The following is an 18,670-nucleotide window of genomic DNA, read 5'->3' on the forward strand; positions in this document are numbered from 1 at the left end:
TCTGTTTCTCGCCACTTAGTGTCATCTCGAGTGCTTGGAAATGGTTTCTGAGATTCTTTTGTTTAGATTGATAACTTTCTTTGAGGACCGAGTCATTTCCACATTTTCACTTTTCGGACACTATGCACTATTTTGTCCTTTTCCCTTTTTTGTCTTATCTCCGTTTGTCAGTTTTTGGCACAACCTCACTTTTTGTGCTCGGAGTTAGTTTTTGACTTCACGTGCCTTCATCTTGAGTAGTTTCCACGAAATACGTATCTTTACTTTTGTAAGAAAGTACTCTAGTTGCTCCCGGTGCCCATAGGGGCATGGATGTACAATTCTTCAGAATCTTTTTCTTTTCTTAGGGTGTTTTTCATAAATATCTTTTGAAGATATTTTATTTTAGGGGTATCTAAGAAAATATCTTTTGGAAGATATTTTCATTCTGGGCAGTTTGGCAATTAACCCTTTTTGTAAGGGCCATTGTGCAATTAACGAAAGTTATTACAAAATACCTTATTTTGAGCCTAGATCCTCGTACGGGATTCATTTTCACATTTCATCGAGTCGTGTACTCTTAGGATTTCCTTCTGGTCATTTTTCCCAGTTTTAGGGTTTCTGACCTCGGTTGCCGCTGAACTTGTTCGGGGCATATCTCTCTGCTCGAGACTTAGTTTTTGATGCCATTTATTCCATTGTTCATATTTTCTCATTTCGAATCTTTTTTGTTCACGGAGTTTTGTCGTTTGAGTGTGTTTGCTCAAATTTCACTTTTCCAGACCCGGCAGGACCCCTTCGAGGCACTTTTTGAGTTTTTCTATAAATAGGGGACTTAAAGAGAAAAAGTCAGGTTTTTCTCATCTTCCTCCCTCTCTTGGCCGGCACTCCATGGCAGCCATGGCTGCTGCCCTTCTTTCTTCTTTTTCGGCCACTTCCCTCGAGTGAAATGTTGTCGTGCTTTAATGTTTTGTGTTCGCCTTGACGACGCACACCTTTCACCCTTATTAGAACTCATTTCTGACCATTTTGTGAGTTCGGGTTTGAAGTCAAGTTGTGATTTTCATGGGGCTTCCTTAGGGGTTATGTTCATCGTGTTGTCCCCGGCAAAACCTCGCGGTATTGTCAAATTCAGAATATTTTTCTTTCTGTGGGGATTTGAGATTTCTATCTCAAATTGAGGTAAGGGGTGTTATAATTTACTTTCTTGTTATATTGCATGTTTGTGATGCTTATAAAACTTGTTTACATGCTTGGATAACAAATCTAGAGTTTTTGATTATTTATTTTCTAGCATGAGATTTGATTCTTCCAGTGGATTATTGCTTTGTTTAAACATGTAGCATGATATTAAATTACCCCTTAACATGATCATTGACATATATTAAATCTAAATCATTTGGACAAGTAATGAAGATTTTATTTAATAACTATCTAGAGTAAAAGATTAATTCATGTGGCCTTAACTAGCTTGAAATAAACATGTGTTAACATATTATATTAGGCCCTAGCATGCTCTTCAACATAGGTGAATTTGAGAGTAATCGGAGACATTTTGAAATTTAGTAATATTTAATTAATTTGATTAATTAATTTATTCTAAGTGCACTATTCACTCTATTGGATTTCCGACTTAATATTCTTGATGTGCATGCCATGTACTTTTACATATATTTAATCTAGAATTTTGAATAGGTTTTGAAACTTTTTATTTATTATTTTTCTAGTATTAAAGTTTAATACTCATGGCCGTACCTTGCATGAAATTCACTTGTAATAGGCTCTTAAATCAAGTTATGACATGTTTAATAACATACATTAAAATGAGATCATTTGGACGAATTTCAAAATCTAGAGATTTTAATTAAATGAGTTAATTAAAATCCATTCAATGGTTCCATGAGCATGTTTAAGTCACTAGCTTGTTATTCATGATTTCCTTGACATGTTCCTTCACGTGTATCACATTGAGCATTATCGGATAAGTTTGAGACTCACATTTACATGTCTTCCTTCTATGGAACTTAGTTCACATGGTTGTAACTTGTATTTCATGAAACTTTTAGCTTTTTATCATGTATCTAGACCCCTTGTATCTTGGTTTCATTAATGTGCTTAATGAACATATACATTTGTCTTGGAATGATTTAATTACACATGTGTTGTTTAGTAAGTAATTGAATCACGTATCTTATACTTGTGGTATATTTACTTCAATGGATTTCTTGTGCGATATATCTTGGTTGTAGATTATGTAGATGCATACCATGATCTCTTGACATTTCACATGCCATCATAGTTGAGAATTAGGGCATGACTTGTGTGTTCCAAAATCTTGATTGTGCATGAAACGTGGTTAATGTATTTCTTGTATTTTGATACAATCTTGACTTGCACAACTTGTTGATTTTGGGACTTGGGATATCAATCAAGAATTGACATGGCTAGGACTTAGTTCTAGTACAGGGGAATGTCCCTCTACACTATAGTGCGCACTAGGGGAAGGTACCCATGGGTTAGTAGCCCTAAAGTGATCCCAAGAGTACGGTTTTAATCCGAGCGATATCCGAGTTTCCACATTGGTTGATTTCACTCTTTAAATTTCAAGTTGCTATTCCTTGAAGATTTAAACTTGTTGTGTATGTGAAATGCTCCAATTTTGTTTCATTGCATAGATTTTATGCTTCATTCGTGATTTTACTCCTTAAATTTCAAGTGTTGCATTCCTTGAAGATTTAAGATTCTTTTCGTGTTCTATGGAATATTCCATCCTTGTCTACTTGCATAGATATTATGCCTTATTCTTGATTTCGTGTATTACTCTTATCGTGTTAATTGGAATACTCTAATCATGTTAATTGTATTGATAATGTAACTTTTCTTAACTTATGTTCGAGTATGCTTTTTGTCTTGTTAATTGGAATGTTCCAATCATGTTAATTGCATTGATAATGTGATCTTTGTATTCTAGTATCTTCTTGTCGTGTTGTATGGATTATTCTAAACCTTGCTTAATTATATTGAAAATACAATTCATGTTGATCTGTATTCAAGCATCCTTTTTGTTGTGTTCTTTGGATTATCCCAACTTTGTTCAATTTCATAGACAGCGTGACTCGTGTTACTTCATGTTGATATGACTTAGGAACGGTCCTATGTAAGCATCATGACATAGATTCTAGGTGGCATGATCCAATTTAGTTGTTTTCGTGTTTTAGATTTCAAGTTGAAGACTTTGAGAATCTATATCTTATTGCTCTGTTTAACATGCTTCCATGTTGTTTAAATTGCATGAATGATGTGATTTATGCTAGAAATGATCTAAGGTAGCTTAGGATGCCCCCTAAGATTCATCTTGACATAGATGTTAGGTGGCATGACCCTTTTGAACTGTATCATGTTGGTCTAAAAATCTGAAAGAAATCAAGTCGATGCATGCTCATTCTCTACAAGTAAACTTGTTTACTCACCCCGAAGTTACTGGGATTTTGATCAGGTATGAAGACATGGTTCGTGATGCTTGCTGTTTATTGGGATGGTTTCTAGCTTTTCAGTTTCTATTTCATGCAAATGTTAGCAAGGAATATCATTTTATAGCCTTTTGTATAAAACTTGTATTATGTGCTTAAGCACACTTTTTGGTATTCATTCTATGTATATGATATGTGGCCAAAGGCCAAACTTCATTTGTAATCTATGTATATTGAAAAATGTAGAATTTTGCCTTTAATGAGAAAAACATGAAAATTTGGGTTTCAATATGTCATTTTCACACTGGTGTGTGTATTGTGTATGTAATTCATCCTTTAGCATTCATTTGCCATATATGAGGTGTGGCCAAGGGCCAAACACCATTTAGTGTTCATTTTTGCATTTTAGTTCACATATTGCACTTTTCGGCTAAAATAGTAGAATCCTAGCCTTTAAGGGTTCATTTTCAAATCGGGTGGTGCAAAGTGTGTTTCGGCACCTCCACTAGGTCTCATTAATCATGTTTAAAGTGTGACCAAGGGCCAAACAGTAATTTCCAATCATTTGTTAACTTTGGTTTTTCAAAATTTCCATTTCAAGTTCATTTTCGCCTTTTTGGCCGTTGGGGGGTCGGATTTTGACTCGGCCATTTTCGGGAGCCGCGGACTATTCCTGCACGCTCAAATTCACTTATTACGTTTGCGTGCATATTCATTTCAGCCTAGAAATGCATTTGGGGTCAAATGCATGCTTGGTGCAAAGTTGCGTTTTCACCGTTTTTGAGCCTAATCTGGTCTAGGGGCATTCTAGATATTTTGTAGCTAGTTTTTTTAATTTTGTATACATGGTTGGGTATAAAACATCATTTGGGGGGGCGGGGGAGGGGGGGGGTGTTTCTTCTATGTGTTTTTTTCAAAAAGGCCCAGAAAGTCCTCAAAATCACATTTCAAACTTAGAAATTTGCTAAACTTGTTGCAAAACGAGCGCTTGTAGATGTCGCACGAGTGCTCGTAAATGGGGCGGTAGGATTTGGCCTTGGGGCGTGCACCATATGAGCGCTCGTAGCCCTTGAACGACCGCTCGTGGTACTGTTCACGTGTGTGTGTGTGTCTGTGTCTTGGTTCAGCACTGCACCTCCGACTTCGGATCATCGTATCTCCTTCATTTTAACTCCAAATTGGTCCGTTCTTAAGTCTAAATTGACCGTGTTGAAATAAGCTTTCCAATGGCACCAATTTTAATTTCAGATTCTACTTGTAGTTCAAGATATTCAAGTTTTAGTGAAGTAGTGTCAGGATTTGGTTTGAACCGAGATATGGTTTCTCTTCCTTGGACTTCAAGACTTGATATCTTTGCCATCCGGACTCTGAATCAAGTGATTCTTGATTCCATATTGATTTATTTTTCATTGTCTTTTCAGTGGTGTGCTCGGTTGCACCTGAATCCATAATTTTTGAAATGACTATTTTGCCCTTGGGGGCTTAATTGTTATTTTTCTGATCTTTTGCTTCCGCGTCAGTTCTCATTAAGTTCCAAGCCCTTATGGAAGGTTATCTTAGGGTCTTGAGGTGTGTTGTGCCTTAGGAGACCATTGTCTTATTTCTTGCCTCCGCATCTGGATCCGTTATTGGGTCAAACTTTTCGGTCACCATTGACGCACCGGGTTGAATAAAACCTGGGTTGTTATATTTTTTTTTCCTTTTCGAGAGGTTGGGAGAAGGAGTCATTGCTTGGTGCAATGATCCAGATAACAAATGATATGATGTGAGAGCAAAAAATTATGCAAAATAATTTTAACAGTTAGGTTCATCTCTTAACATCTTGCGTCAGCGAGATCAGCACCAGGTAATAGCCTTTCTTGTGAGGGTTTTGGGAGGAGAGGAGTGTTGTTTATGCCTTCTTTATTCCCTTTTTCAGGTAAGATTCCTCTCAAATCATTACGGCGAAGTGAAGCAAGACCTCTTAGCTGCACAGAATGCTAAAACTACATGATTAAAACACCACTTTCTAGCCATTGTCATTTAATTACTTTATGTTCTCACTAGTGAACAAAACCATGAAGTTCATTGTATTTTTCAGAACCGTTAGTGTATGTCCTACTCTTCCTGAAATAACTGGGCCTTTGCAATTCTGTTCCTTCTAACCTAACTTTGTTCCAAGAGATCCCAAGGCCAAGCCTAAAAGTTACTAATATCCACCCTTCTATAATCCATATGGCCCTAAAACTCCACCTTCTAAAAATATAATTCTGCTTGCTAAAAGAATTGCTTCCCTACTCCCTGAAGAAAGTGTTCAGATCAGTCCCACTCTCAGAGATACACTTAGGCATCCGAAGATGCAACCAATTTTGGTTGATGGCATGGACTTGGGTCCCCTGGGAGGGATAAATGCTGAATCTACAAAGGCTGAAGAGAAGAAGGCTGAGAAAACTGCATTTGATGTGAAGTTAGGGAAATTTGATGCTGCTGCAAAAATCAAGGTAATCAAAGAGGTCAGGGCTTTTACGAGACTGGGATTAAAGGAAGCCAAGGACCTGGTTGAAAAGATACTTGTTTTGCTCAAACATGGAGTGGCCAAAGATGAGGCAAATGCTGTGATAGAGAAGATGAAGGCTGTTGGGGGAGTTACTATGATGGAGTGAAATTTGTTGCTTGTTTTGTTCCAACGAGTTATTTCATTATTGGAAAGTGGTATTTCCCAATATTCTACTTCCAGACATTTGATTTAGAGTAGAGCTATTAACCAGAAAATGATGTTTGCTTCTCAACGTCTTTTTTCCAAATCTAACCTTTTCAAAATTCAAGATTGGTCTTCATATTTAGGGAATGATTTGTTAAATGTACGAAAAAAAAAAATAATAAGATTCAATTTGTTTGAACTGATGTATCACATTTAGTGATTATGTAGGATTTTTTATTTATTTATTTATTTTATCATATAATATGAATAACAACTAATATATAAAAAAAATTAGGTTTCCAACTTGCATTAACTCTTTAAACAACATATCAACAACTTCTCCTCCACAATAATCAATCAAAACCTCCATATACGATGATCCCATACTCCCATGCTTTCAACATTTTAAAACAAGAAATAAGAATGGCCTCCACACGAGCCGACGTACCAATACGGTAATAAGGTTCAAGATACACTACAAAATTGGTCACTTAAAGGCATGTGACCCCCCTGAGTATGAGTATAAAAAGCATTAAAAATGTGCAATCATAAAACAATTTTATCGAACATAAATACCATATAACTTACAAATTTTGATGTACTTGATAGGCCATGCAATCGACGCTCCCGTTGTCTTTTCCCAATCCCTTTGGAAGACTACATTTCAAGTACATGTAAATCAATTAAAGAAAATATTGCACCAAAATAAACCCTAAGTGGAGATAGTTAAATGAAAAACGAACCCTGAATTCTTTAATAGTTGAGCCCCTATACAGCTGCACAACCTGATTCACCCATTTGACATATTCTACCTCAACAACTTCCTTGTCCATTGTCCAATATATTTCACTAATCATTTCTGGGGCATCAAAATCAAGACGAGAGTAATGTGTCCACAGATACCTCCATCGACTTGATAGGACACTGGTAGCCGTTGCTTCCTTGAAGGTCAAAAAAGAGTGTATGAGAACAAGAATGTCATTTGGCATCCATTTTTCTAAATAATGGTCACCCTAGTTTATCACACAATTTGTACGAGGGGGAAAAAAAAATAGTTGCAGAATCACCCATTCAATTTATTTCAGTATTACAAATTGATAATAAACATTATTTAAGTAGATTGGCCAACTAAATCTGTTTCGATATAAGGTATCATTTTAAACCTTTGCTTGTTTGAGAAAATATGTATAGTAAAAATTCTAGAGTTCATATAGGAAATAGTTTAGAGTTTAAAATTCACCTTTTGTTTATCATTTTGAAGAGCAAGTTGGACCCCTTTTGTCATTCAATTTGATGATGCCTTTTGCTTTTTTGTATCCAGAATTCAATCAAATATGTACAAGCAGTCAAAAAAGGAATGGGTTAGAACATTATACAAAATGATTTGCATTAAAAATTTCACTTAATAGGATTTAGTTTGCAAAACAAGAATTACAGAAATTTATTAATTGATTTAGAAAAATAAAAATAAAACAAAACCAATACATACAAGTTAGCAGTTACAGAGAGAGGGCTTAAGAGTTGAGAGACAACGCGCGGACCAGAGGCTGAAGCTTGCGAACGGCGAACCTGAACTGGAAGAATGGGTGATGGAAGCTGAAGGATATGGGTTTTGATATTTTGAATAATCTCTTCATTGACACTACGCCACAACTCCCGCTTCTGGGTGGCCGATGTGGATTCAGTGGTGCGACCTCGTAGGAGATGCTTGAGGGTTTGCGATGGATTTGGAATTTATGGGTGGGTGATTCAAAATCATCATTGTCATCGTTATTCAAAATCATATCTGATATGCCGATATGGGTTTTGATTCTTGTAGATTTTGTACTTTGCAGTTGTAGAGACAGAGAGAGGGCCGAGTTGAGAACAATACTAGAGATGGAGGCAATTGGGGAGGCTAAAATGATTTGCCCTAAAATATTGTATGTGTGTGGACACATGTGAGTAAATATATTTTTATATATAAAATATATATTTTTAAATTTTTTTTAAGAAACTAACGGGAATAAGACCCGTGTAGAAGCGGGTGAAACTAAATTCACTTTACGGTTTTCTATTAACCGTGGTAGAAAGATGGGTGGAAGGGAGTGAAATAAATTCACTTTCTACCATGGTTATTTTAAAACCATGGTAAAATAATATACTTTCTACCACGGTTTTAAAATAACAGTGGTAAAAAGACACGCCTAAATTATATTAAAAATAATTCACTTTCTACCACGGTTACAAAAATCGTGGTAAAAGAATATACTTTCTACCACGGTTTTTGATTAACCATGGTAGAAAGGGTCTTCTACCACGGTTTCAAAATAACTGTGGTAAAGAATTTACTTTCGACCACGGTTATTTTAAAACCGTGGTAGAAAGGTTCTTCTATCACGGTTTTAAAAAAACCGTGGTAAAAAAAGCGTGGTAAAAAACTGTTTTTCTTGTAGTGTGTTCATAGTTTTCTTTTATAAAAGACTGCATTTAGGAAAAAAATAAAATAAAAAAATTCCCCAATAGTGGGAATGAGCAAGAGAAGAGAGAGGATATTTTTTTGGAAAAGATGAGGGAGTGATATGAATTTTCTTTAATTCAAAACAGTGAAGTTTTTAAAATTTGGTAAATTTTCCTTATCTCAAACGAGTATGGTGAATTTTCCTTAATTCAAAACAGTGCAGTTTTTAAACATTGGTAATTTTTTATTTTTTTATTTCAAAACGGTGCAATTTCAAATTTTCTTTAAATTAGTTGACATGGTTTAACACTTAGATAGATTTTAAATGTCACGTGTCAATCTTTATTGAATTCAACTTAGGATAACTTAGAAAATATTTAACTTAGAGGATCTAAGTCCTATACGCGTGTGTGTATCAATGTGAATTGACCTATTTGTGTGTGTATCAGTGTGAATTAACATATTTATGTGTGTATTAGGATTTTGTTCACTGTTAATGGGTGTGTGTATATATATATATACTATAAAACATTGTTTGCCTTAGGCCGCATTAGAAGGAACCTCCTTCTTATGGTTAGGTGGCTCAACAAAATATCAACAGATGTTTAAGTTTTTTTTTTAAAAAACGAAAATGATGATTACAGACAATAGAAATTGACCCTTACCTTTTTTTTCTCTCACGCAATGATATATGTTATTTCTGTGTTTTGAATCTAAAATCAAACATTGTTCTAGAGAAAATATATAAATATTATATTGGTATTTTTCAGTCATATATGAAAGTTGAGACAAATAATCACTATAAATTCATGGAAAATTATATATATATATGTGTGTGTGTGTGTGTGTGTGTGTGTGTGTGTGTATTCATTTTTATGATACAAATCGTGAGTAATTTTTTTTTTCCTAGGTTCTTTCATTGATATAGAAATTAAAATTTTCCTTTTTTTTTATATATAAATTTTAAGACTTTTCATGTTCATCTTCCTTTCTTTTTCTTTTCTCTTCTTTTCTCATCCCAATCTGTGACAACCCTGGTTTTTAGGCCAGCGTGTCCTGTGATGAACCAAAGATTGACCCAATAGCAAATCCAGATGCGGAAGCAAGAAACAAGTCAACGGTTTCCCAAAGCACAACACACCTCTAAGACACTTTGATGACCTTCCATGAGGTCGTTGAACTCAATGAGAACTGACGCGCAAGCAAAAGATAAAAAAAATAACAATTAAGCCCCTAGGGGTAAGATAGTCATTTTACATGAAAATGACATCCCTAGAATGCATATCATTCCCGAAACACATCCGTGACTTCCCATGAAATCATGAAACTCAAAAGAAAGCAGCGGAAGAGGAAAGCAAGAAAAATCGGACAAAAATAGTCCCAAAGGCGATTTAGTTATTTCTAAAAATATGGATTTGGGTGCCATCGAGCACACCGCTAGAAAGATAACGAAAAACTAATCAAGATAGACTCAAGAATCGCATGATTCGGAGTTCGGACGAAAGAGAAATAACATGATGAAGAAAAATGAGCACTTGAGGCTAAAAGGGTAAACAGGTAATTATCCAGAATGGTTCAGGTGCAACTGAGCACACCGTTAGAAAGACAGCGAAAAATTAGTCAAGTTAAAAAAAAAGTTCACTCGATTTGTAGTCCGGACGAAGGGGAACGAGCGAAAACAAAAATCGATGTCACGATGTCGAGACGAGCACCCCACGAGCATCCCACGTGCACCATGACATGCTACGAAAGAAAAAAAATTCAGCCAGAACTGAGAGTCGAAACGAGGTTCGAAACGATTTTTTTTGAAAAACACAAAGAAGAGCCCCCCCTTCCCTCAAAATCAAGTTTTCTACTTGACAACGCAGAAGAAAACGAAAAAAAAATCACTGTAAAATTCGCAGAATGCCCCTCCATGAAATCAGATCATGAGGGTTAAAAAGTTGCTAAAATGTAAAACTAAAAGCTGAATTTCGCGAGGGATTTTCGGTACCAAGATGAAATTTTTTGGAAAAACACGAAGAATAAACCCCCCCCCCTTAAAATCACGTTTTCTATCCGACCATGTCGAAAGAAGAAAATAAAACTACTGTGAAATGTCTAGAATGCCCCTAGATCAGATTATGCATAAAATGTCAAAAGTAAATCCATAGAGTACTTATTTTGTGAGAAATGACTCTAAACTTGAAAACAATCATGCACGCAAACGTAACTTACTTAATAGAACATATTACAATGGTCTATGGCTTAAAATTACCGCCGATGCAAAATCCGACCCCCCAACGGCCAAAATGGCAAAAACGCACATGAAAAGGAAAATTTAAAAACCAACATTAACAAATGATTTTAAATTACCATTTGGCCCTTGGCCACACTTCATACATGATTAATGAGACCCTATGAAAGAATAAAAATAGGATTCCCACACCTGATGCAACCATGGTGAGACAATGACTTGGTATTTTTAAATATTTTCTTAATAATTCATGAAGTTAAAAGTTACATAGGATACAAGATACATGTTATTGGCCTCCGGCCTCATCTTATACATGTCAAATACATTACAAAAGGTGTACTTACGTATACTTTACATATACGGAATCAAAGATACAAGTTTTGACATAAAAAGTCACTAAATGACATTTCAAGCTAACATTTGCATGAAATGGAAACTTAAAAGGTATAAGTTATCCAAGGAATGATGAGCATTATGAACCAAGTCTTTATACTTGAAAAATACCCCAGTAACTTTGGGGTGAGTAACATAAAGCTACTCATAGGAAATGAGTATGCATAGACCTAACATTTTACAAAATTATCAACTTAAGGTGAAACATGTTAAAAGGGCTCATGCCACCTAGAATCTAAGTCAAGATGCTTATATAGGATCATTTCTAAGTCGTATCAATATGAAGCAACATGAATCAAGAAATCTATGAAATTGAACAAGGTTGGGACATTCCATACAACACGACAAGATTTAAATCTTCAAGAGATACTACTTGAAACTTAAAGAGGGAAATCAAGAGCAAAGCATGATGTCTATGTAATTTAAACAAGGTTAGAATATTCCATATAACATGAAAATGTTTTAAATTCTTGATGAGCGCTGAAAAGTGCGGATTTAAACCCCTTAAGCTTAGGTATTCAAGGACCTTTATATATCTTACTTTCCCGCTTTAGATTGATTTCGTATTATTTTCATTTTCAGGTACTTATCCCCAAAATAAGCTAACTTAGCCAAATAAGAGCAGAAATGAAGCAATTCAGGGATGAATCAAAGAAAGGAGCAAAGTAGAGTAAAAGGAAGCTTAAAGGTGGAATTTCAGCAACTTCGATCGATCTCAAGAAAAGTTCGATCGATCGAACTCCCATCGATCGAACTTTCCGAATCCCGAGAAAAATCCAATTCTAGCTCATTAAAAGTTGTCTCATATCCAATCATTGGGGAATATTTGGTGTACGAGCCCAGCGCATCTAGGGTGATTTTTAACCTACCTATATAAAGAATATGAGCCACTTTTTGGAGAGACTTTTCATTCTCATTCATTTACACTTATAGGCTCAGAGGAGGAGGAGGCTAGAGACACAAGCTTGGAGACTCTTCATCAACCAAGGAGCAGATTTCTTCCATGGAGATTGCCCTTGAGGGTTGGGAGACACCATCTATGAGTGGCTAGACATCCTCTTGGGGCTAGAGTTAGCCCTAAGCATGCTTTCTACATCTTGATTTGTGTATTCTTGAGGGGATTTGTATGGTGATACATGTTTTGACACTTTTATATATATAGATCTTGTTTATTCAATGATTTGTATGGTTTAATGCTTCCAATTGATTATTTCATTCCATCCATATGTCTATGTATGCTAGAATAGATGTTCATGTGTTTGTCTTTATTTCTTGTGCTATTGGTGCATGTCTATGTGTATTAATGCTATAGATCTAGAGATTGTCAAGACATAGTGCTTAATGGAATGCTCTTGTGGTTTATTTGATGGTTCATACTCATTTCTTGATGGATTGTGCCTCTCCCTTAGTTTAATTAGTTTAATTTCATGTCATTAGCTTAATTGTAGTGTAGTGGTAGTTTAGATGTTAAATGGGAGGACAATCCATGCTTGTTGTTTGATGTTCCATACTTATGAATGCAAGTGGCATATTTCTCTAATTTTGTGTTATGTTTGGTTGTGAGCTTAAAGAAAGGATTAATGGCCTAATTTGATATGTTGTGCTATCTACTATGTTACTTAGACAATATATACTTAATTTGTCATCCATGCTTGTTGAAACAACCATACATACACACCATTGTTACAATACATGCCATTTCCCTCATTAATCATTCATTAAGGGTGTAGAAGAGTTGTGCTTAGTGGTGATCTCTAAACCCCACGATTTCTCTCTCTCTCTTATTTTACCTCTATTACATTATTGTTTACTTTAGTTTAATTACATCTTAGCTTAACTCAACCACCAACCAACCTTTTGATCACTCGACCTACTAACCCTAATTTTGATTCCATAACCTTTTATGACCCTCACAATCCTTTCGGACGATCCCTACTTACCCTAGCTATATTTTTAGTGAAAGGTTTTAGTGGCAAATTATAAATGTAAAACTTGGCCACACTCATCTTAGTCTTTTTGCATAAACTTTGTGTTTGAATTGACGACACACCAAGTTTTTAGCGCCGTTGCGGGGGATGGATTGATTGGCAACGTCGTATTTGTGGAATCAATTAGGAATTAGTACTCTTTTGATCGTGTTTTTACTTTATTTTTATTTTCATTTTGGTTACATATTGTGTTGGTTCTTGTATGACTAGGAGCATTGAGCAAGAAGGTGAGTAAAGGAGCATCCAAGCAAAGAAGCTAAGAAAAGCATGGAAAAAGGCTAAATTCTAAAAAAATTGCTAAGCTAAAAGCTAAAATTTGGAGTTGAAATGCTATAGGACCTTTGTGAGATCTTTCTAACTTAATCTCTAGTTAAATCGTCGGTCCGCGTAGAGGCAATTTTACTTTTCTTTGTATGTTGTTCAAGCATAGGAGTATGGGATCATTGTATGTGGAGGAAGTTTGTTGATTATTGATTTGTTGTGAAGGTGAAGTGTTTGTCATTTTTTTCTTATTGTGTTGCATTGTGCATGCATGGTCGTAGATCATTGAGACCCACTCTTGTCCCTTTAAATTTGCATCTTGAATCGGTTATTCGTAATCCTAGGGGAAGAGGTAGTTCTCATCACTCCATTTCATCAATGGAAGGACACAATGAGGACCATGTGGAGGACCTTGGTTACATAGACCAACAAGGTATCCTCCACCCCAATGTGCATCATGATAACATGCAAGTACCATTAGGCATGCTAAGGCCATTCATTCATCCGCCACAACAACAAGGTCAAGTTCCATTGGGAATGCCAAGGCCAATCTATGCTCCACCACCACCCATCATTCAAGGCAATCAAGGTGCCCATGTTACACCTCTAATTGCTAATCCTCCCCTTACTTTAAGAGATCACTATGTACCTAATGAATACAATGCACCCACATGTATTCAATTGCCACCATTTAGAACACACCACTATGAGATCAAGCCACAAACCATTCAAATGCTTCCTAACTATCATGGACTTTTAAGTGAAGAACCTTACAAGCATTTGGATGAGTTTCTTGAAGTATGTTCCACCGTGAAATATATGGACATGCCGGAAGAGATCTTAAGGCTTAAAATTTTTCCATTCACCCTAAAGACAAGGCAAAATATTGGTTTAACAATCTTAGGCCTTTTTCAATAACTTCTTGGGCAGAAATGCAACAAGTGTTCTTGAAGAAGTACTATCCGGTTTCTAAAACCAATGCCATGCGAACCTCAATTCGAGAGTTTTCACACGGGGATGGGGAAATATTCCATGAGGTATAGCAACGCTTTAATGAATTACTAATGAAGTGTCCACATCATGACATGCCCAAATGGCAATTAGTTCAATATTTCTTTGAGAGCTTATCGGATAATCATAAGGGCATGGTTGATGTTTCCATGGGTGGCTCTTATATTGATAGGCATGAGGATGACATGTGGCATCTTTATAAGAGCATGAGTGAAAATTCTTTGCATCGAACTCTATCTTCTAAGAATGATAGGAATTCAAGTGGAAGGAAGAGTGTTGGCTTACATCAAGTCAACCATTCCAATGAAATAGCCACTGAGATGAAATCCTTATCTCAAAGGTTTAATCAATTCTTGATCAACCAAAACTCGGCAAATCAAGTATCTTCCATTCCTAACCATTCCCATCATGCATCTAATGAGACATGTATGACTTGTTCAAGTGTTTCACATTCTACTTCCAATTGTCCCCATGGACATGTGCAGAATGAGCATCATGAACAAGTCAATGCAACTTTTGTTAATCAAGGGAACAATCCTTATGGCAATCATTACAATCCTAGTTGGAGGAATCATCCGAACATTTCTTGGAAAAACCAAGGGGAAGGCTCAAACCCTCCCCAAGGCGGTTTCCAAGGGAAATACATTCTACCTCCAATGCAAAGCCAAGGTTCCCAAGGATTTAGATCATTTCAATCACAAGGAAATCAATTTTCTAATTCTCATTTTCCTAATCAACCATCTTATTCTCAAGGAAATTCTAGGAGTTCCGCTTTTGAAGAGAAAGTTTTAACCGCTTTGGGCACTTTAGAGGCTAACACTCAATTGCTTTATTCTCACTCTCAATCCATTGCAAAGCTAGAAACCTAAGTAGGGCAAATAGCTAGCACTTTAAATGCTAGAGAGAAAGGGAAAATGCCTTTGAATGCCCTACCAAAGCAACAATGTGTTGTGGAGACTCGTTCCTCATCGAAAGGTCACACAATAGAGCATGTTAATGCGGTGACAACCTTGAGAAGTGGGAAGATTGTGGACAACCAAGTGGGTATGTCCAATGAAGAGAGTGAACCGGTGTAACCCAAAGTTGACACCCGTCCCATTTCACATCCTATTCTTCCTTCATTGCATATGCATGATTTTTCAAATGAGAATGTGTTAAAAAGTGATTTGAAAAGTGATTTTGAAAAGAAAGATTTGCAACATGATTTCAAAACTTCTTGTGTTGAAGAGACTTTAAAGAAAAATTGTGAAAAGATTTTTGAACCAAAAGCTCCATTTCCGGATGCCTTAAAAGGATCCATTTCAAATGACAAGCAAAAGGCCAAAGCAAATGAAATTATGGATGTGTTTAGGCAAGTGAAAGTCAATCTTCCACTTTTGGATGCAATTAAGCAAATTCCAGCTTATGCCAAGTTCTTGAAAGACTTATGCACCCAAAAGAGGGAGAACAAAAGCCAAGCACCTAGGATAGTGGTCTTAATCATGCAAGCAAGCTCAATTTTGCAACATAACAATTTTTTAAAGTTTAAGGACCCCGGTTCACCTACTACTTCTTGCATCATTGGTGACCATGTCATTAATCGGGCTCTTCTAGACCTAGGAGCGAGTGTTAACCTTCTCCCATACTTGGTGTATGTCAAATTAAGCTTAGGAGACTTGAAACTGACTTTGGTCGTTTTACAACTTGCCGACCGATCCATCAAGAAGCCTAGGGGTATCATTGAAGATGTCTTTATTAAAATTGATAAGTTTTTCTTCCCCGTTGATTTCGTTGTCATTGACACGGAACCGGTCCCAAATCCTAAGAGCCAAATTCCCATTATCCTTAACCATCCTTTTTTAGCAACCGCGAAAGCCAACATTAATTGTAGGATGGGGATAATGAAGATCTCATTTGGCCACATGAAGGTGAATTTGAATAGTTTTAATCCAACCCCCAATTCTTTTGACAAGCATGAAGAAGCTAATGTTGTGGAGAAATGTCATAATCATGAATGTGATGGAATTGAATTTTTGTGTGAGACCAAGGTTTCAAAAAGTCCACCTTCAACCTTAAAACAAAAGAAAGTTGTTTCAAAATCTTGCTTTGAAAAGGCATGGAAGCCCAAAGATCATTTTGACCAAGGACAAAGAACTTCCTTTGAGCCTAATCCAACAAGTTCTCTAGGAAACCATTTGTTGGGTGGAGCTCAGAACATCCATTACCCCATTAAGGATGCACTACAAGATGTTTGATCCAGGCTAAAAGAGCCCAACGTATTGCTAGGGACGTTAAAGACTAGCAAGGCATTTCGTAGGGTGTTAAAACCCTATTCCTCCCTCATTTCTATCTTTAATTTCATTTCTTGCGAAGTCTAGATATTGGCTTTGAGGTTCATATACATTGCTAGGAACTTTGATTAGGATTGCATGCACTTTTATGTTAAAATTGAGCATTTTGTCCAAGTTCGATCGATCTCAAAATGAGTTCGATCGATCAAACTTCCCACCTGCATCAAACCTGCATCTAAATCACTCTCTGTCCAATCGTTCGAAGCTTTCCTGCATAAAATAGCTCTCTGTCCCATTATTTAAACTTGTTCCTAAATCGATCTCTAGTGCTTTGATCGATCCAACTTTATCTTGGATCGACCTACAGTCTCAACACTTAAAAAAATTTTGGACCTACATCCAACTTGCATATCTTTGCTCTCTGTCAGATCAATCGAACATTTGCTCAGATCGATCTCAGTTTTGAAATTTGATATTTTAACTTTGTTTTTATTTTTAATTTTTAAAAAATCCAAAAATATTTTTAATTTTTAGTTTTTAATCTTTAAATTTTTATTTTATTCAAATATATATATATATCAAAAAAATTAAAAAATCCAAAAACTCAAAGGTGAGATCGATCCCAATTCGATTGATTTGAGAATTCAGTTTGATCGATCGAACTGGTTCGGGGATGTTTTAAAAAAAACAGATCTAGGGTTATTAGATCAATCCTTAAGATCGATCCAACAACCCTCCTTTCTCCCTTATCCCTACACCTCTCTTCTCCACCTCCGGCAACCTCATTCCGGCGTCCATCTCATCGCGAAACTCACTCTCTCCTCTTGCATCTACATCTTCATCTTCCTCTCATCTCCTCTCGCGACTTGAGGTAAGATCCGAGCCACATCTTATGATTTCAAGCTTCAATTTGTTCAATACATGTTGCTTACTGTTAGATCTAGGATGTATGATGATGATTTACCTCCATTGTTGCCGATTTGAGCTTTTTGTATATATGTGTATATATGGTTATATATTTTTGAGATTTGAATTGATTTTGGGAGTATGGGCCTCGTTAAGTGACTAGAATTGATGCTATGTTATGCTGATGGGCCTACGACCATGTTCGTGAAGGCCCCGTGCTGTCCATGTCACAGATCTGTGACCCTTCGATTTTCACTTCACAATTCGATCAATCGAACTTTTTCTCAAATCGATCTGGTGAGATCAATCTCATTAATTTTCGATCGATCGAAGTTTCTTTTGTCAGATCGATCTCACATTTTTTTGTGATCGATCAAACTTCATAGATTTGTTCCATACACTTTATATGTCATCTATTATGTGCCATGCTACCTTATATATGCCAATGCCTGTGTTTTCCACATTGGACGCATCTTATACTTATCTTGTCTAGCATGTTTCACATCATTATTTGTCACTTGCATCGATTCATGTGCCGTACCTATTTTATCTATCTTATTTGATATACGTGATTCTAATTGTGCTTTATATTCTTTATTCTGGTACTGACTTCCATTTGAATTTCTATTTGCAGACTATGGTTCGAGTCAAGACTGTAGCTCGCGGACACTACCACAGTGGAGAGAGACGTAAACCAGGTGACGAGGCCAGTCCATCTCATAGAAGAGTCCAACAGCGGACAAAGGAGCCAGTAGAGCCCTCATATGAGCCCACTCCACCTCAGTCTCCAGCTGACAGCAGATTACATTCTTCTCCTGAGATAGTTCATTCACCACAGGCTGATGCTGAGACTGCACATATTCCATCTCCACCAGCTCAGCCAGCTCTTGACCTCGACCGGCCATTGCCGTGATACTCATGCCTTGAGGTGGCGCATGAGTCAGTCTTTGACATTGATTATTTCTCCCGGTCGGTGCTGACCTGATCGGCATATGACGATATTCTCCGGAGGGGCCTTGCAGCCATTCTTGCCCCA

General features: G+C 36.4%; 1 pseudogene; it reads left to right on the forward strand.

Annotated features, from left to right (window-relative positions):
* The first annotated feature begins 5,506 nt into the window (after positions 1-5,506).
* Positions 5,507-6,091, forward strand: LOC132298808 (uncharacterized; annotated as a pseudogene).
* The last annotated feature ends 12,579 nt before the right edge of the window (positions 6,092-18,670 follow it).

Source organism: Cornus florida, unplaced genomic scaffold (genome assembly GCF_030987335.1).
Source record: "Cornus florida cultivar Cherokee Brave unplaced genomic scaffold, ASM3098733v1 CherokeeBrave_3.0.0_Hap2_Chr03, whole genome shotgun sequence".
Lineage (NCBI taxonomy): Eukaryota > Viridiplantae > Streptophyta > Magnoliopsida > Cornales > Cornaceae > Cornus > Cornus florida.